Source organism: Mauremys reevesii, linkage group 6 (assembly GCF_016161935.1).
Source record: "Mauremys reevesii isolate NIE-2019 linkage group 6, ASM1616193v1, whole genome shotgun sequence".
In the NCBI taxonomy this organism is placed as follows: Eukaryota; Metazoa; Chordata; order Testudines; family Geoemydidae; genus Mauremys; species Mauremys reevesii.
In genome coordinates this window covers 102,201,129-102,222,985 of record NC_052628.1, presented here as the reverse complement: position 1 = coordinate 102,222,985, position 21,857 = coordinate 102,201,129, and the positions used below count along the sequence as shown (strand labels likewise).

Here is a 21,857-nt window from a genome sequence, read left to right as displayed (position 1 = left end):
AAGCTATAGGCACCATTTATTGTGAGCAGAAAACTGCCACCAGAAACATGGAGGTTCATTTTGATAATCAGACTCCTGGAAATGCCAACATAGTCAAGCCTATATGGCTGAGCTAATAGATTGAACATGTTACTTTTAAAATTAATAGGCTTAAAAAAGAAGCTGCTTTATTTTTATTGTCCTAAAATTAATATTTTAAGGTCAGATTTTCAAAAAAATCCACATCCAGCAGCTCTAATTGAGAATAATGGAAACAACTGTTGGCACTGAATACTTTTGAAAATCTAGCTCTTAATTTTTTTGGACTTCTACACACATCACCTTCAAAATTTACTAACAGTTACCAAACCACAGTATCTGAAATACCACAGTTATTTCCTATTTTAAGTCTAAGGTAATACTGCAGTATCTCCAATACCACAGTGTGGGAAAGCATTGACAATTACAGATTTTGTGATATTGACCACTGCTGCCTTTTATCTGAGTACCTCAGAGTGTTTTACAAACATTAATTAAACCTTAATACCTCTGGGAGGTTGGCAAGTAGCCATATATCAATCCTACAAATTGAAAAACTGAGGCACTGAGGGTAAGAGCTTGACCCTATTGAAATCAATGGGTGTTTTGGCTTTGACTTCAGTAGGGCCAGGAATTTACCAAGGAAATTTAAGCCTCTGATTTAAGACCACACAGAGTCATTTGGATTGTACCCTGAACCCTGACTCCTGACCACTGGGTGATAAGGTTTAATTCTGACAATGTGTTCTGTGTATTAGTACTTGAACCAGTGTGTGCAAAGTGAAATGGAGCCCTTGAAACATTTAACAAAGCTTGTAAACAAGTCTGTGCATATGTGTCTTAAATTAATTATCAGTCACAACATGCATCTTCTTGAATAAAATAAAATGACAGACAATCCTAGGCCACGAGCCAATTATTATTATTTTTAATAGAAATTTCCTCTGGGAAATCAATTTGTCTGGTTTTAAGTTATTGACATGTAGAAAAATAAGTTCACTTGTTTTTGATTCATTTTTCTGCGGCTATAACTTTTATAACTGTATGAATTTCAGAACTTTTTTGAATTTCTGTTTAATTACTGTGCACATTTCTACTTTTTACTCCCAATTCTGCTAGCAATTAATTGACACATTGCAAGAAATTGTAACTGGAAAAGGCACTGTTTCTTGGGTCAAATAAAAGACCAAAGTCAAGATTCCTAAATTCTATTCTTAGCAGTGCCATTGGACCTTTACATCAAATACTCCAATTTTGGCCCCCTCATGTAAAGCTTCTGAAATATAGATAGCATGCAGGTGGCTGAAGTCTCCCTTGAGCAACTCCTCCACATCCTTGCACAGTAAACTGAAGTAGTTTCACTATTTTGAGGGAGGAGGGGGGCTGCATGGCTTCCAGGATTTTGCCTTCGGTTATTTTTCTTTCATTAAATCATAATTAGGCCAAATTTTCAAGAGTGACCTGCATCCAAAACTGCATGTGCAAGTCTTCATGTCAAAGCTTTTGAGCTTACTGAAACCAGATGTGAGCCTAAAATACATTTCTCTGCACAAGGTAGATGCCAATTAGCTGATTTGCACACACTAAAACACAGATTGTGCCCACATATCCAAGTTTTAAGCATATCCAAAACCTTAAATGCAGAAACTAGAGCACATGAGATCTTGTGTGTCATCCTCATTACATACTGAGAAATGCTTGAAAACCATGTTTAAAGTATAGTTCTACATGGCTCCATTAATAAACCAGATATGAACAACAGAATAGATGACATGGATCTTTTTAAACCTGCTTTGAACACTCTTTGGCTCTGTCCATATTAGGTATTCCAAAGAGACTATTAGTTGCCTTACCTGTATTTTTTATTTCTCACAATGGCTATCTCCACCAATCTGAACATTAGTCATGGGTAGACTAGTGTGTTTCACCACTATTAAAGCAACTTAGGGTTTTTACCCTCCACTTTGTTCTTTGCTGCTGGACTGCTGTAGCAGTAGGGTGACCGGGTGTCCGTTTTTCAAATAAGGAAACCAATTTTGTCCCAACTCACTTGCTCTCCTAGCTAAAATAATCACTATAAAAAAGGAGATAGAAAGAAATATGGGGAGGCCTCCATTAGAAGGTTAAAAAGTGGGGTTCCTCTGAAGGACCTTGGAACCAGGTTGAAGTGCCACCTGGAGCCTCCTAGGAGCTTCTGTATTCTAATCAACTCACATTCTCACACATCACCAGGGAATCTGAATATTAGCTATGTAGAAATGGGAAATGTGAATGCTGATACCAGAAATTTTGGCTCAACAACCCCAAGAGCAGAGTACTGATCCCCAGCTTAAAGGAGTCCTCCATATACTTTTGTAAGTTCTGGAAGTTGAGGTTTTAACTAAAAGTTAACCAGTTCCAGGGAGTATCTATTTTGTGGAAGGCTCCAACGCTCTGATTCCAGGCTGTACAATAAAATCTGCGAAGGTGATAGTGGATAAGGGGGTAGTGGTAGTGCAGACTTGAAAATCTGGAAGTCCCAGGGTTTACAGACTGATATATTTATAAGCCTTGGGAACCATGGGTATGCAAGGCTAAGAGTAGAAATGCTCTGCTTGGTCTTATTTTCCAAATCATTTGGGCAAGATAGGAAATGAGGAAAAGCATACAAGAGTACATGTGTCCACAGGAAGGAGAAGGTGTCTGTTTTCCATGCCTACAAATGGCGTTATTAAAAAAAAAATCTTAATATCTTCATGTTATCTAGACTTATTTGAAACTTAGAACAAGACAGTAACACCCGTTGGTGAACCAATTATCAAAGATTTCCCATTTGTCTGTTGACAGCTTGTGGCAATTGAGCTAGATGGCCTTGAACTTTAGCTTATCTTCAGTATATGTTCCTCTGATACATAGGACCTGTTTCTCCAAAAATGGAAGGAGTCTACTGGTCTCACTGTTCAAACTCTGTTCTTTGTTCTTTCCCAATAGTTTATATATGCCACCATTGTCCAACTGTTTTTCTTGATTTGGTATGTGAAAACGTTCATGAGAATTTGGGATGTGGGAGCTTCAACAGCATAGCCAGTTGCTTTGGAAACACTATCAGAGACTTAAATAAATTATTTCTAATTGTTTAGGAAGAAAAAATTGAAAAATTTAGGGGTAGTGCATTATCTGCTGGATTTTTATGTGCATGCCAACATGAGAAATAAAACACTAATACAGGAATGTGCTTAGCTCAGCAGAACACTGGAAGTAAAGGATTAAAACTGAATTTTTAGGAATCAGAAAAATGAGAAAATTAGCCATTGAGGTACATTAGACCCAGAGATGATATCAAAGAGGTGTTTTGAGGGTTTTTTTTTGTTGTTGTTTTATCATGAATCACTGTAAGTCAAGTTACTGGATTCCATGGAGAAAACATATTTCCCTTAAATACATTTTCAGCAGTAAACCATACTGGTAATGGAGAGCTAAACACACTCTTTCCTCCTGGGGCTGTCAAAATCACATCAACTTGGACAGCCCTTAGGAGAAGATATGCCAAATGACAAGGACATTAATAGATAATTCCCCTTCATTTCAGAAAATAAAAATAACGGTGACCAGATCTGATGGGAAGAGATTTACTGTATTTAGAAGAAAGGTAGAAATCACGTCAAGACATTTTTTGATTGAGTCATGTAATATTTTCTGTTCTGTATCTTGTTTTCATTATTGACTTATGTAAAATGAAATCTCACATTATGCAAATTCTAAATATTCCATGTGCACGACACAAATACATCAAATAGACTGGATTCAGCCCACAGGCCTCTGATCTAGTAGCACAGATAGGCTCACAGTATCAGCTAGACCACTGCTATATTGCTGGGGAAAGCCAGCAGCACGTGAAATAGAAGGCAAGGCGGAACTGACAGAAAAGAAAAGACTATATATTTGGCACACAGGATCTTCCGGCAACCTAGAAAGAAGGCCAAGTAGATCTAATGGCAGAAAATCCAATTCAGCTGAACTTCCCAGAAATTAGTGAAATGAGACGCTCACTCTAAAGAGAGTCAGTGTGGGAAGTGGTATGGTCTATTGACTAGAGCACTGGACTGGGACTCAGGAGACCTGGATTCTATTCCCTGCTCTGCCACTGGCCTGAGTGATCTTGAGCAAGTTACTTTGTGCTTCATTTTCCCCATCTGTAGAATAGGGATAATGATACTTACCTCCTTTGTAAAGCGCTTTAGAGATACTCGGATGAAAAGTGCTATGTGAGAGATAAGTATTCATAAAATAATAATAAAAATAATAAAGATGATGCCCTCTGTTGAGGTCAGATGGAGAAAGAGTAAACAACGGTGAAAGTTCAGTACTGAAGCAGTCCAGCAGAAGAGGTCTGAATTCAAAGCAGGAAGGAAAGAAAAAACATCCTAGACTGTTTCTGGTGTGGTAGAATGGACCTGAGTAACGTCCAGACCAAAAAATACCTTTTGAGTTACCCAGCTGAGGACAGGAGTTTTGTTTCAACACTGTTTTCATTCTGTAGCAAAGATGAGATCTGAGATGTTGGTCAGCCATGTGTATGTGTCTAAGGTTTTGAGCATACTGAAATACTGAAATACAGGATTTCTAACCAGGTTCTCACACAATGTCCATCACCATAGAATCCAAGTGTGGATACAAGCATGTGACACAAACAGGTTAGCTAGGTAACTACATGATTTTCTTATACTAAAGAAGTTTCCGTTCACAAATCGGAGGGGCTTGTCTACACTGGAAATTTAACAAAATAGCTTTCTGGGATAAAGAACACGGCTGCTACTCTGAAACCTTTCTGGGATAGTTATTCCAGAATAACTTCTCAAGTGGGCACTCTTATTCCTGAAGAATTTTTGATTATTCAGTTCTGAAGTAAAGATGGAGCACGATGGAAAATGTGACCATTAATATATTCTGTGATATACATTATGTATGCATTTGGATTTACACACAAATCTCAGTGAGATTTATCTGCTAAAATACCTTAACTCAATTCACAACGAAGACATGTCAGACTCCAAGGACTAATGGCTTCAATGAGAGAAAAAAGACTAATTTCCTGACTGCGGGAAACACTCTGAAGTTTGTATTGTATTTTTGAGTGATTCTGTGCACTACTTAGTGTATTGCCCTGTGACACTGTCTATTGGGGGAAAAAATCAATAAAAGACAAGTAAAGATACAGGATAAAAAGCAGCACTGAAAGAAAAAAAAATCAGGCTAATAAGTAGCTTTCAGAGCTCTGCCAATTTTTTTTTTAAATCTTCTATATGTATTTTTGGGGCATTTTCAAGTAGCAGAAACTCCATAAATCCCTTGACTATAAAAACAGAAAGCTGCCTGCTGATAACAGAACTTCTTGTGAATCAGTACTGATACAAAACCATCAAATCCCACATTCAAATCTAATGCACATGTTTTTCTGGCAGAATTATTTTTAAACTTCTCCAGGCAGTCAAAACACACACACACATACACACACACAAAATGGACTTTTTGAACCAATAAGTAATTTGGAAGATTCACCAGAAGTGTGCCGAGGCATGTTTCTGGTGTTGTGCCAAATTATGTGCTTCTGTTTGTGGCTTTCAAATATGGGTTAGACAGATGCACAAGCATGTACTATTTGGCAAGTAGTGACAATGGTCTAGTCTGAATTTAGTAATTTAAGCTTTTCATTAGTCTTCCTAGGTGAAAGAAAGAATTAACAACTTGTTTGAGCTCTATCTTTATATCCTTTTGTCATCCATTCTTGTTCATTTGCCACAGAGTAGAAGACACTGGAATTTCAGATGTCCTCTTTAGATAAATCTAAAGCAAGAATTTCAGACAAGAATTCAAATGTCAAGTACATTTAAACTGGAACCTGCACTTGTGTTCGCTGTTATTCCAACACTACAACACTAGCTTCAAAGTTCCTCCATTGTACTGGCACATCTAATTTCCCCTCCACTTTCTGGCAACATACACATACGGAAGTTGACTAAAGAGGTCAAAAGTTATTTGTGATTTCAATGTCTCATTCCTAGATTGTGCCATAGATAAAAATAAACTTTTGCATGGCACAATACATACCACAGATTCACATGCTTATCATGACAGGTACTTGCAGAATCTGCACCTCTTCTGCCTTACCACCAACTGCTTCAATTACATACTCAGAACTATTATATCTTCTTAATACTCTGCACTGTAAAGCTCTGTTTATAGGAATTCCAAAGCATAGCTAATTCTAGGTTCTATGATTATTACAGCCTTTGCAAGTGACAGGTACTTCATTTTAATCTGAATTTACCAGGAAAGCAAACAAGAGTGCCACAATTTTCTATAAATCATCTATATAATGTCAAGTAAGCTCAATCCATTTACAGTCTGGCCTTTTCTTCTGTGTATAGGTAGGAAAAATAGTTGAGTCACACATGGAAAAGTGCACAGGAACCAGAACACTTTAAAAAAAAAAGATAGAAAGGATTAGATACTGACAGCGGCCCATTGTTAATTGAGTCCCATGTGTGAAAGCTACAAAAAGATTAGTTTATACAGCTGCTGCTATTTGTCATAACATAGCTAACAAGGTACATAGGTTAAATCTGAGTCTCTCTTTTCAGACACAAAAAAGAGTGACCATACCAAATTCTATGACAAATATTAATTCAGAAGAATCAATATCAGCTACTAGCTTGGGAATTCAACTGATTATTTTCCTGTCTTTACTATGACACTGAGTGTTCTAGAACCTTTCATTTTGAAAATAGTTTTCTACCATATGAAAAGTAATCATTTTGTGAAACACAGAGTTAGGGGAGCCAGGGAGTAAAATTATCAAATCATGCCAAATTCAAGTGTCAGGCTTTTCGGGCTGTCCTACTAAATACTGTAATGTTACCACACATTTTCTGCCCAATATTCAAAAACTATCAGATTGAATGTGCCCATAACCAAGTGGGGGTAGCGGGAGTGAATGTTTTGTTATGGGGATGGCGAGAATTGTTATAATGTCCATTCCTTCTTTTGCACAACTCAGGGTGATTGGTGGATTTAAATGTCTCTGATCAAGCTGAATGAGGTACCACTACTAACAAGAAATGGGGCAGTACAAAATGGCCTTGTGTGATTACTGGGGTTGAATATTGCCAATCCATGCAAATGGGCACCCCAGCTGTTGACTGGAAGCAGTCCATCAGATTCACTCCTTTAATGAGAGTGAACAAGTTCCCCACCCATAAATCTTTTCTTCCCTCCCTCTTATCATTAAGGAAAAAGCAGGTTAGAAGATGAAACTACCTTCTGGATATGTGACTAGGTTTCCAGCTGAAATGATTGTTAGGAATGTTGCAATTATCAAAAGGCAATAGCCGCCTTTTTTGTGACATAGGGATTGGAGAAACCTACTTACACTGAAACATGACCATATGTAAGGTTGTAAGAAAATCATGGGCTGCAATTTTATTGTGAAACCCATAACTTTTAACACCCATTGTGACTTGATGGAGGGGCAGTCAGGCCAGATCAGCGCATGTGGCATTGCAACCTGGCACACAGGATCACAATGCCACTCAAATTTGGCCCAGCTGCCCCTCCATCATGTTTGCCTTCATGAGCCAAGCAGGCCACATGGCTTCTTTTCTGTGCTGCTGCCCAGATTTGGAGGGCAGGCTGCAAGCCTTGAACTGCAGTGTCAAACTCTGGCAGCAACTTCTGAACAAAACATCACAACTTTCTTACAGCCTTAGGCATAAGGTTTTTAAAAAGGGGTCAGATGAGGATGTAATGGAAAGTCTTTATCAGGCGCCCTTGGCAAAATGACCCAAAAGGAAAAGGCTAAATCTGTGGATATGTTACTTGGGTTATATCACAAGTGCTCTAGTGTTTTTTTGGCCTTTTGAGCCTGGCCTACAAATATTATTCTACCTGTTATTCAGTATTATTATAAGTTGTGTTTAAAAAATGTGCAGCCTGTTTCCCCCCTGCATCAAATCAGAGTACCTAGTGTCCTTCCTATCAATACACATGGTGGCACTGCCAATGTTATTTTAAATTCATCCAGTAAAAACCTACATTTACAAACCTGAAGATACTGTACCACTGAGATCATTGTTGAGATTATACTATTCACTACAAGTGAAAAATAATCATAACAAAGGAACCAAAGGAAAGAGAGCTGGTGACCCCATTGACTCAAAAAAAGTGTGGCTGGCAGCTTGCAGCTGAAATACCATGATTTATAAGTGCTGGAAGAACAAAGCAATTAAGCTAACATGCTTCAATGCTGCAGCTGTGCATTACCTATTCTAGCACTATGTGGCCAATCCTGCAATCCTTACTCACACAAGTGATTCCACTGACTCACATGAGCAATAGCTACCCATGTGAACAGGGGTAGGAAAAAATACTACGTACACTCAAATCCTCATCCCAAAGCTTTTGATGAACTTTTCAATATGTTGGACCCAGGATATTTAGTGCCTTCAAAGTAAACACCGAGACCTTGAACAATATCATAGTTTGGTTCTATCAGCAATGGTATAAAATCAGCCAAAACTGCACTATAAATCAGTCTAGTCACAACTAATTTTAACCCATGCTAAAACACAATTGCAAAACACATTTGAAATGCATATGTAGCTGGAACCTTAGGCCTGGTCTACACTGGGGGGGGGAGAAATCGATCTAAGATACACAACTTCAGCTACGAGAATAGCATAGCTGAAGTTGACGTATATTAGATCGACTTAGAATCGCTTACTTCACGTCCTCGCGGCACAGGATTGACAGCCGCCACTCCCCAGTCGACTTTGCTTCCGCCTCTCGCCGAGCTGGAGTTCAGCAGTCGATGGGAGAGCGATCGGGGATTGATTTATCACGTCTACACTACATGCAATAAATCGATCCCCGATAGATTGATCGCTACCCGCCGATCCGGCGGGTAGTGTAGACGTACCCTTAGTATAGTAAGCACTTACACTGTTTCACTATTGCCCTGTCCACACTGAGATTACAACTATGCTAGCTGTAACTGTGTTTACATACAACTACTGATAACTATGTCTTAGCACAATTTCTCAAGCCTGGTCTATACTATAAAATCGTACACTGGTATAGCTATGTCGCTCAGGGCTATGAAAAATCCACACCCTGAGCGACTCAGCCCTGGTCTATACTCCAGACCTATATTAGTATAACTATGTCACAGGGATGGATTAACTATGCCAATGGGAGAAGTTCTCATGCTGGTGTAGTAGAACCTTCACTGAAGGGATACAGTGGTCCAGCTGTGCTCATGAAGAGTTTTAAGTGTAGACCTGCCCTCAGACAAGTCAGCTCATTTTTTTGTTGGTTTTTTTTTTAAACAAAAAACTTCATTAGCATGGCTGTGTGTCCTCTGTTGAGAAACCCACTTATGACATGATTGTGCCTTAATTGTGTTATAAAAGTTGGAGCACAAAATAACAGTATCACATAGAATTTGTACAAAATAAACATATGGAAGTCTCAAAGAAACAAAAACATTAACGTAGTTTCTAGTGCAAAGATCAGGCATAACTTTCATTAAGTCAAAAATGCAGCAATACAGTCCAATTGATTGGGCATTGGACTGTGATTCAGGACCATGGGATTTACTCCCAACTCTGCCACTGACCCGCTGTATGACTTTAGCCAAGTCACTTTGCCTCTCTGTACTTTGTTTCTCCGCCCCTTTGTTGTCTGTCATGTCTGTTTAGATTGAAAGCTCTTCAGGGCAGGGACTCATTCTTACTATGTGTCTATACAGTGCCTAGAACAGCTCTAAGCATTGCTGCAATTTAAAAAATGGGTGATTTTCATATATTCTTTGTTATCTCTTTGGTTTCTGGCAGATTAAACATAATGTGCTTTCAGAGCCACTTTGAAACTCTTGAGTTCAAATCTGTCTTACTAAGAAAAAGTATTTAACAAGCCCATGATTTACAAGGACCGTGGAAAAATAAACAAACAAATTAAAAAGCATCACTCCTTTTAATGCTCAATGAAAGTCTAAACTTAACTGCCAAATAATAAGTTCTATTATATGCTTAAATGCATCTCTGCCTTACAACATAACAGGAATTATTCAAAATGTCAGGATTATCGGTGTCACAGAAAGGGCAGATGTTTATGTCAATATATTTGTGTTTAAACTTACATGCTGCTAGTTAACTTGAATCCTGTTAATGAACATTAGAAAGTAAAGAGACAAGATGGGTGAAGTAATATCTCCTATTGAGCCAACTTCTCTTGATGAAAGAGACAATCTTTCGAGCTTTTATCTCTTTCGCCAACAGAAGTTGGTGCAATAGAAAAAATTGACCTTACACATCTTGTCTCTCTAATATCCTGGGACCAACACGGCTTCCACAATACTGCAAACAAATTAGAAAATAAGTCAGTTGCTAAAACGGTCAATTGGGAAGTTCAACATGGTTGCCATAATTACACACACACACTTAAGAACTCCATAGGTTCCACATAGCATGAATGTCATGCTGCTTCAGAAAGTTATCTGTAATTTACAACTTTGCCGAGTCAGAAGAAAATGAAAGGATAACTGGTAAATAAATATAAAAAGAAAAGAAGTCAAGAAACTTGACTTCAGAACTTAACTGCTCTTTATGTGGTCATATAAACACAACAGACAGTGGTAAAACCCCCAAAACCAAATTTAAGTAACAATTATTCTAAAACCAAAAAAATGCACAGCAACGACTTTACCCTGTAATTCCCACTGGATGCACAACATCCATGGCATACTTCAGCTTCACTTTCCTAGCTTGCTGCTAAGTTAGAAACATGGATGTAATTATAGTTTGGCTTTTAACTTTGTCTATAAACCACACAGAGATAAACTGCTATTAGTGAACATACCCACTCCAAATAATTGTGTTTTGACATTATAGGTAAAAAAGACAACAAAAACACAAAGAAAGAAAACTAAATCCAGCAATGATAAAGTGTATGCTAAAAAGCATACCAGGTCACTTATGACTACGACTAAGCTGCAGCAAATCAAAAGCTCCTTTCACTTACATGCACAAACACATACACAGTTTACTAAACCAACCTCGGTATAAGAAGAATTATTTTCTTACCATATAAACACTGTTTGAGACAGTAAAATAGAAGACTTAGAACTGGAGGTCAACATTTGTAACTTCTCAAAAGATTAAAGAATTTACCACACTTGGAAAAGTGCACAGTGTAACATAAACATAACATGTTCAAGTGTTCGTTTTATTTAGCAAAATATCAATATACTGAACTCTTGGGAATATATAATATTTCATTATGCAGTTATTATTTGGATTTAACATGTGGAAATCCAGATCTTTAAAATGAAAACTCACAGGCGAGTTCTTCTGTACATATTTACTTGGTCTATAAATCCAAAAATATGGGCACGCTGTCGTAAATTTAGCCTTGTTTTGTCTTTGTTTTTCCACTTGCTATGCAGAGAAGTTTTGCATCTTGAACTATATAGAATAGTAAAGAATAATCTAGATAATTTTGCTAATAATGCCTCTGTTTTTGCACCATTCTGCCAGTCAAAAGTTTAAGCAAAAAACACAGCTAAATCTTGAAAAGTAAAGTTGGAGAGAAATGGAAAGTGCAATTTAAAAATACCCTTTAAGTTTAAAGAATAAAATAAAAGAGGAATTACAGATCTAAAGTCAACTCATTGCAACAGGTGTTGGGACCCTGGAATTTCACAGGATCCAAAGGTTTTCACAAATTATCTCATCAGCATCAAGGATAAAGATAAAATTATGTGAGTTAGCAATACTTTACTTATTAAATTCTCACATTATCAGGCACTTAAGTGAAATCCATCTTACTTGGCTGATTACAGCTCTGAAGTTTCTGTAGAGTTTTTTCTGCCTTTTTAAATTTTAACATAGTGAAAAGTACATCCTTCCTTTTATCTAGGATGTGTCCTGCTAGTCCAAATGTAGAATATTAAATCCAGGTTCCTGACTGTCAGAGTCAAGAAACTTAAATTAAATTTACATATGACCAACACACACAGACGTTCTGAAAGAAAATTTAACTGTCTTTCCTAATTGTTAGTCATTTACAGCTATTTTGACACACTCGAACAAAGAAATGTTAAAAAACCATATGCAAGTAACTTGGAAATCAGGATTTATCTCATGATTTTGTAGTGTCAAAGATACAGTTCTCACATAATTGCTAATCTGCAGTATACAAAGAAAAAAGCTATGAATACAGGCAATGTGTCCATCCTTCCATACTTGTTGAAAATCAATTTCTTATTCATGCTGCAATGTCAGAAATGTGCAGCATACACTATCTCAGGAAAATGCACCCAACTGCCTCAGTGATGTGTTTTAAATTATGAAATGGATAGCAGTGGAAGCATCAATACACCACTAATCCTTAATCCTTTCCATTGTGCTTTCATTTTAAGCTATTTGTGTGTGTGTGTGTGCATGCACGCACGCGTTGCACAATCATGAAGAGTATATTTCAGATTCTCACATAGCTCAATACAAAAGTTGGAAAATACACATGAGAAAGGATGTTTCTCATCAGAAGAACAGATTAGTCTTGAGCAGGGTACGTCAATTTAAATCGTGATTTAAATCAATGCTTTTTTTTAAAAAATTATAAAATTAATTTGTAAATGTGTGCTATTGCAACTTTGTATTAAAATTTACAATGAACTAAATTATTAATGCCAGTTTTCTTTGCTTTTTAAATATCACTACTGGTAGCATCTCTTATCTGAATTTTACAAAACTGATATAGGCAAAAAACCAAAACATTGAAAGTTAAGACCCTAATCCTGCAAACACTTCAGCAACTGCAGACTTTCATTCACATGAATAGTTCTACTACTATCAGTGTGCTTAAAGTTACACATGTGCATAAGTATTTGCAGCACCAGAGGCTAACGCTATTTTTATTTAAAATTTTCTCTTAGAGGCTTAAATTTGGCATTTCAAAACACAATTGCTTTAGTGTTAACAATGAAAAAGTTATTTAAACTTTCAATACATTAACAACATTATTGTGAACTTTTTTCTATGCATGGACAATTTTTTTAAATTAAGAGCCCAAATTAGGTTTCCAAACCCTTATTTAGGCCCTTCGAGGTAAAATTTTCAAAAGCACCTAAGTAACTTAGCACAAGTCCCACTTACTTCAAATCCTTGTGGAGAGTATAGCATAGACAAAGCATTTCAGCTTTCTGGACTTATGGAAGTTTAATTTATTGGAAGGTGGAGCTAGTAGGAAGTATAACAAAGCCTATTTGCTTATCCATTTTGTGTCTTGAGTTTGTGCAGTGCTTACATTAAAGATGTTAATGAGGCCCTATATTTGTCTTTTTCAGCACAGAAGACCATTATAAGTGAAATTTCTATGTAAAATCTGAAATTCAAGTACAAATTAGGAAACTAATGAAAGAAACAAGTACAAAACATCCAATTTAATATTATGAAATCAGAAGAAAGAAGTAGCAACAAGTAATCTGATTTAAATGATAAAAGTCTTTTTCATTATTATTTTTATCCACTTTGCGTTCACAACATTTAAATTTCTATACGAGAAGTTTAACAAATTTGGTAATGCTACACTTGAATTCTGCACCAACAGTGAAGATCATGTTCCTCTACCCCAGTTTATGCAGGTTATTTTTAAAAAAGGAACAGTAAACCCAGTTCTAAACCCTGGGCTAGAGGAGCTCATTTTGGAGACCTGGTCTTGTAAATACAAAATTTTATTAGACTTTCTACATTTGGAAACACGTAAAAGTCTTATCCAACATATCATGACAACGAATTTATGCATACTATATACATACGAAGAATCTCAATTATCCAAAAGATAATCAGCCCGCCAACTTCCTCAGTGCTGGCCAACTCACAGGAAACAGAGGCACGGATCCCCCTACTCCTCCAGCTAGCCCCCGCTTGCAGAGAGATTGCACTTCTGTTTATCACTATGCAGGGAAGAAGCTTCCCCTTCTCCTGCCGCCCAGCTCTTCTTTTCCAGAGCTCCTCTTTAGCGAGGGCAGAGGTGTCGATTCTAAGACAGAGGGAGCAGTCCTAGGTCACCCAGCCAGCCCCAAGCTACTTGGTCCCACAGAGCTCTTCTAGAGCTTGAAGACTGGCTGGGGAACAGTTAGGGTGATCAGATGTTCCAATTTTACAGGGACAATCCCAGTATTCAGGGCTGTGTCTTATATAGGTGCCTTTTCACACATGCTATCTAGGAACACTGGTAAACTGTGTAGAAGAGGCAAATAGACTTTAAAGTCTTAGCTCATGATCAGGGTCCCTAGAAAGAGATTTGATAGCTTTCCATCTCCTCAATTACCTGAAATTATCGAGTGCCACCACCAAACTCTAGTATTCTAGCATAAATGAAATTGGACCCAGGATAATATATTCTCATGTGAATCGAAACATATTGCTGTGGGGGATAAAGCAATCCATGGCACTCATCTCAGTTAAAGACATACTGCAACCCAGGTTAAATGCCAACAGAGCCAAAAAGCAATGTATTATACTGCACATCACTGTAAAATGTGCTAAATACCACAAAAATCTGTCACCAAGTCCCACATTTTGTAAAAGTTACTTTCGTTGTTGCATTTTCACACAGCTCTCTGAAACAATTAAAAGAACACTTAAATAATACTTTTGTCTCAATATTTTTACATATTCCAGTTACAAGTAACCCCTTAGATTAATATAACAAAGAGATTAGAGAAAGTCTATATTTTTTTTGATTTTTCAGTCTGTTGTTCATTTAACAGCACTTGGGAACAGCTATTTTCCCCTGTTTTTGTGAGGGTCTCTCTCACAGCAATAGGAACAGAAAGCCATTTTAAGTGGGAAAATGTAATTCCATAAAATTTGCCAGCAGGACTCAGAACATGTGTTGTAACCTTATATAAGTGTTTACTGTTTTTTTTTCTGTGTGTTACCTATTTTCAAAAGCTATTAATGGCATACAGTGATAAAATGGTTATCAAAATAAAAAACAAAGAGGAGAAAAAAATATTTCCACTAAAAAAAGAAAAAGATCCACAAACACTTATTTATGAAATTCCTACATTGTTATAAAGAAGCATCTTCCAGAATATAAAGAAACTTGTTACAACATATTCTTAATTATACGGCTATTATGTATGATTTCTGAATATGGAATTATAAATCTGAAAAATAAAAATAACTAGAAAGGATACTGAATAGTATTATACACAAATTAATTCAGAATCAATGGCAATGCCCACACACAAATGCATGCCATTTACACTCCATGGCTGGTAAAAAAAAGAATATAGCCTGCAAGTCATTTTTCATACAGGCCCTAACATGTCAGTGCCAGATGTGGACCACAAAGTTCTTGTCTACATTAGGCTTTGAATCATATTTGAAAATAGAGTTTCAGCTAATCTGATTTCAAAAAAGTGAAAAGGATATCACTTGAAACATTGAAAATGGACAGGACAAAGTATTAAAAATATACAGTAGACTAGAGAAACAACATGCCTTGCTAGGGTGATGGATAGTTAGCCTACCACATCCTTTTCTTCTCTAATTCCTATAACTATTTTGATGACATTATTTATGCTTCACGAGACAATAATTAATGACTTTACCTAATATCACTGGGTAAATTAAACCCCATAGAATGTTATTGATATTAAGGATTGAATTTTCCTGCTTGAGTATTGATATGGTCATTGTTCCTACTAATGGACATTGCACTATTCTTTAAAAATAGAAACTTATGACACTGCCAGAATATTTTGGTCTGAGTGAGAGGTTTTAGGACAAATGAAGGGGAGGGGAATTACATTGGATTCTTATGAGGAATCTATCCAAGATTAATTTCTTGTAGACTTTTAATGACATTCCCGTCTTCTTAGAAGGGTTATTTACTTTATGTTACCCCCTAGTGTTGAGAACACTTTGAGTTTGTTTTATTATTCCTTGCTATGCTTCTCTTTGGGGAAGGCATCATGAGGTTTTCATTATATGGAGGCTGCAATGTTTAATGTTTGCCTTATTTATTCTTGCTTACTTTCCCCACTTTCAGTTTCTTAATTCTCAATGTTAGTGTTTACCTAACACAGGATACTTCTCCCAAGGTGGAGCATTTTTCAAATATTTTTACTACCTTATATGGATGAGAAAAAAGTGATTAACTTGGATTTTTGTTTAATTGTCCTTTAACTTTTATCAGCTAAGTTGAATAATAAAAGGTGCAAAAAAGAAACTGTTAAAAATTTCACTCAGTCAGGCCAGAATGAGTACAAACACTACATGTCATGCGATTGAGGAACAGAGCCCACTAATGGGACTCCGCACACCTCTGTGTGCTGTGAAACAAGGCTCCCTGGTGATTCGATGTCAGAAGCACAAACAGGGATTGTGAGTGAAACAGAAAAGGGGTAGGATCACAGCCACTGGGTTCCCACAAGCCCAAAGCCCCTCACAAAAAGGGCACAGAAAGCTGTTACTCCTGCCCCTAGGCTGCAGCGTCTATCCTGTTTCGAGAGATGGAAATTCAATCCATTTTAACACTGTGACCCCTTTTTACTCAGGCTCTGCTAATGGGATTTGCCCCTAAATTAAATTATATCCATATATTTTCTTGCTGTAGTTTCCATATACATGCTTTTCACACCTCTAAAGTTTAATCAGAATGAGCAAATCCATTATAAACCTCTACTTTTAGTACATTAGTCTAAAAATTCAACCGATACTGAAACATGGCATAGGCTTGAAGTACATGGCAAGATAAAAAATAACAATAAAGGTTGTTAAAAGCTCCTAAAACAAAACACATACGTTCTTTAGTCTATATGCCTGATGCCCTGTTTAGGACTTAAAAAAGGAATAAATACAAAGCTGGCATAAAGCTTGGTTTTGCACATACTCAGTCTTTGCTCTGCTGCACGCAGGGCTGATCCCTGGAGGAACTTAGAATATAAAGACCAGAATAGGGGGAAGAGGTACAATATGTAAGGAGAGTGGCCAAGGTGGTGATAGGCCACATCATAGTAACAGATTTTGTAAACACAATGTAAAAAAATAAGAAAATACACTATTCCCAAACTATCAGAGGGGTAGCCGTGTTAGTCTGGTTCTGTAGAAGCAGCAAAGAATCCTGTGGCACCTTATAGACTAACAGATGTTTTGCAGCATGAGCTTTCGTGGGTGAATACCCACTTCTTCGGATGCAAGCAGTGGCTTGCATCCAAACTGTTCCTCAAACTTATCATTAACAGTCAGTGAGATTCTCTTAGGTGTCATGGCAGCAGTGGGTCTCAAGAAAGAAGGGCCTGATCTTGTAAACCCCCTCTTCATGTGAGTAGCTCCACTGAAACCAATGGGATTTATTAAGTGACTAAGGGTTTGCAGGATTATGTCTACAAAGTCAGAAATACTTTAGACATAGACAGTCTTCCAGTTTTGTTGCTTCGGTTCTTCATGCACCAGAACAGCTCCTGAATAGACCACAAAAGGCAATGATACCAAATAGGGATAGATTTCCCTCTGCAACACTCCTGGAATCCAGGACACCAAGAAACCTCATCAGACTTTTGTGTTACTGTAATAATAGATTATCTGAGTCAAAGAGCTTCCAACAGGACTCTGGGCCGATCTAAATTTAGGATATTTATAATATGTACTATCCATCACCATTAATAAATTGAGGAGGAAAAATAATGTTTTTTTCAAAGTTTCACTGAATTTGTCTTTTATTAAAGGAAATAACACAGGATGAGTGTATCCCCACCGACCCCCACGCCTTCAAGGAAACCCAGCATTGGAATAAATGTAATATATTGTAACTTTTGGTTACCACAGTAACTGAAGGAGACTGGAAAACAATAAGTTATCAGAATTGTCTAGAGTCAAGCTTCACTTCAATAAAATACATAATGACTGGCAAGAGGCTCAAACCCCTTGCACTGCAAGGTATACTGTGTAGTTTCAAATATAAAGAGTCAGCAAATTTATACAAACACACATGCACTATATATATTAATGCATGCATGTACAATATTTGTACTATAAAGGGTGCATTTTCCAGACACACTAACAGGATTAAATAACAGAATTTTAAAAGATTTGTTTGTAGTTTCTAGGCAATATGTAAATTAAACATTAAATTCTGCTTGGGATACTTTGACATCTGTTTTCAGTGGATTAGAATGAAAGCTGGGGACTCCATACATACATTTGCTGTAATAAAGCCGTCACTAATCAGTGTTTTCCAAAATATTACTCGTAACTATTACTAGCCAGTAGTCTCATTTGCATAATCTAATATGGTTGCCTCATAGAGTTTCTTACTAGTTGGTCCCAAACACATGATCTAAACCAGTTTCAAACTACTCAAATAGCACGGTATTTCTATAGCCCAAAACAAGTGCAAAGCCATGATAGGACCTAAAATGAATTATTAAGGGTATAGTCTAATTTTTATGCTATGGGGAGTGACACATGCATATGGAAGTGAGAACATACTTTTTATGGACTTTAACAAAAGATCTGTGTATAGACTTCTCAGTAGATCCATCAACAGATCCCAGAATTGTACATTAATGTTCATCCTATTACCTGACTTTTCAGCAAGCATAAAGATTTCTATTAATATAAATTAAATTTTGACAAGGTCAAACCTTGCTAGGTTATATTTAGCTAAATAACACTTTTGTCATATTGCAACGGGACAACATACTTTAAGGCTGTATATGATGTAGAAATGCAGGGCTCTTCTACTGAGTCAGCTTCGGCTTAGGAGCTAAAACTCTGCACTGAGATTCAGGATAATTACAGCTGAATTTTATGGGTTATGGGGAGGGTGGGGCAGTTAGCTCCAATCAGGATATAAAGTGAGTATTTTGGTGCCAAAGGGAACCAGGGAGCTACCAGAGTGACAGTCCAGGAGGGCAACTCTAGAACAGCCAAGCTCAGGGAGGAAGTTTAGGTTGATGTTTATCTTGGTTTACTGTTTCTGAGTTACCAATAAAGCCAAACTCCAGGAAGGGGTTTGAACACTAAGTCAGCATTCACGCCTCTGTTCAAAGACAAGGTAGGGACTCAGCCCAAGCACTCCATTACACATTCCATACTGGTGGCTTAAATTCATGGTTTGTAAACACAAGGTTTAACCATGTTATCCTAACCACCCTTTCCATTCTACTTCTGGTTCACAGAACCGGACAAGCCACTAGGACAATTTAATATTTGTCCCTACAGTGATCCTGATCTTAACACTGGAATATGTTTTTCAGTGCACATGTTTTATATTACACAAATGTTGGAGGACAAACAGCAGATTAATTGTGGACCCTAATGCTGTGCTTGTTAGTGCTAAGAAGTCATTCCAAATGTTCCAAAAAGGATTAATGCAGTATAACAAGTCTATTTAATTACTGAAAGACCAGTGATCCTCATATTACTATAAGCAGCTTTTCCTTTATTTGGAGTCTGTAAATAGAACAGAAATCATTACATGATAACTATAAATCATGCCACAGAATATTCAGATTATAAACACCAACAGAGTTAAAAGAATGTACAAGGAACCATGGAGGACCTTAAAAGAATTATAGCACTGCAACATGTGTGCACACACACACTCATATGCCAATGTAAAATTATGTGACTATTTTAAAATACACATTTAGACACCAACATTTTTAGTTACCATAAAAGAGGGGAAACAATCCCTTTTGACCTAAGTAAAATGTAGTCTCTGCATCCTTTTTTGAAGATTTCAACTACAATTAAGCCAATTCCAATAGTGAATTTATATTCTTAACCTCTTCAAAATTTCTCCAAAATGTACTAAAATCAATAAAAAGTCTACAATTTGCAGAACATAAACCCTTATAGATCACTACACTAGACACAGTGAACTCACCTCTGAAGCCATATGTGGAAAAAAAAAACATGATACAGATTACTTTAAATTATGTGTCTGAATCTAGACAGCCTAATCAATTTTCCAATTCTACTTTCTGCACAGCTGGTTATTCTTTAACTAACAGACAAACAATAGAATACCTTTTAATGTTAACTCTTTGTTAGCAGCAAACTGAATGGAAACAGTATATTCATGCTTAAATCCTACTTTGAGGGGAAGAAGTGGGCAATCTTTATTCCCCCTCCCCCCCTTTTACTTTTTTGTTGTGCAAGCATAAATTAAAATCAAGTTACAATATTAGAAATAGGCATGTTAATCTTGACAATCTTACAGCGAGGTTATTAGCAAGCCTAAAATATTGTCGTGGAATACAGGAGACCGTGATTTAAGGAGGAAAAGGTGAATGGCACAATGAATTCAAAATAGCTCAAGTTACTAATTAAATGTTTTGGATGGCTTCAGTTTAACCAATGCAGACTTCAGAATAAATGATGGCCGTTTAAAAGAAATTGAAAGGGAAAAAAAATAAAATATACTAAATCACTTCCAATACCAAATAAACCTGAAGAACGAACCACCATCACCTGCCTTACAAACAAGATCTATCCAAATCATCAAGAAGTTGTTTTAAGTTGTACTCACAGTGTCCATTCAAGTATGTCAACATAAATTTTAGCTGCTGTCATCAGTTTCTTTCATCTCTGAGTATTCTTTTCATGATTAAGCATGTTTACATGTATGGTGCTTTTCCCACAAAGTGTGAGTAATGAGGCTATATGTGTGGACCTCCAGAAGTATTGAAGGGTGATGAAATTCATACACACCTGCAACTTATGGACAGGCCACAAGGCCCCATCCACAAAAGCCATTCCAGCCAATGGCTCCTACAAGACTCCCATATACTGGATATGGTAAGCAGCCTGACCTCTGCTGAGCCCTCTGCAGCATACAGACACCCCTCCTTCATACAGCTGCTTTCCTACTACCTGTCTTGCTGCACACTACCACCTCAGGACATTGATTGCTTTGTGCTGGCCTTCCACACTGAGGCAAATTTCACCCATAGGGCATGAGACAATTGAGGTACCTATCTCAGAACTGGAAGGGACCCTGAAAGGTCATTGAGTCCAGCCCGCTGCCTTCACTAGCAGGACCAAGAACTGATTTTGCCCCAGATCCCTAAGTGGCCCCCTCAAGGGCTGAGCTCATAACCCTGGGTTTAGCAGGCCAATGCTCAAACCACTGAGCTGGAGGTGCTGGAGATGGTAACCTGCTACACAACATAGAACCCTTCTTTGGGCTGGGCACTGGCATGAGGATTTGGCTCACAGTGGAAAAAAAAGTAAGAGTTGTAAACTTTTTAGTTCGTATCTATCTACTTACATGGCCCCCAATACCAAAGCATCCAACTACTTCAATGATGTTTTAATGTATTTATCCTCACAACACCCCTGTACTATCACCCCACTTTTACAGACAGGGAACTGAGTCACAGAGACACTTATGTAGCTTCCCCAAGGTCACACAGAAAATCAACAGGAAAGCAAGGAATGGAACAGAGGTTTCCAGAGTCCCAGGCTACCACCCTAACCACTGACCAATACTTCGGATTATCATCACAGTGACCAGGGGCGGCTCTAGCGATTTCGCCGCCCCAAGCACGGCGGCACGCCGCATGGGGGCGCTCTGCCGGCCGCCGGTCCCGAGGCTCCGGTGGATCTCCCACAGACGTGCCTGTGGAGGGTCCGCTGGTCCCGCGGCTCCGGTGGATGCTCCACCGAAGCCGCGGGACCAGCGGACCTTCTGCAGGCATGCCTGCGGGAAGTCCACCGGAGCCGCCTGCCGCCCTCCCGGTGACCGGCAGAGCACCCCCCGTGGCGTGCCGCCCCAAGCAC

General features: G+C 37.7%; 1 protein-coding gene across 8 annotated transcripts in view; it reads right to left on the bottom strand.

The window, feature by feature from the left end:
* Nucleotides 1-21,857, bottom strand: part of NFIB (nuclear factor I B) — a 221,200-nt gene that overhangs the window by 172,165 nt on the left and 27,178 nt on the right. Inside the window, exon 1 of one of the 8 annotated variants that reach the window (XM_039543441.1) lies at nucleotides 16,960-16,977. The exons of the other annotated variants lie outside the window; for them this stretch is intronic. The gene's annotated coding sequence lies outside the window, so the exon portion shown is untranslated. Of the gene's footprint in view, nucleotides 1-16,959; nucleotides 16,978-21,857 lie in introns of those variants that run through there. 8 annotated transcript variants of the gene reach the window in all.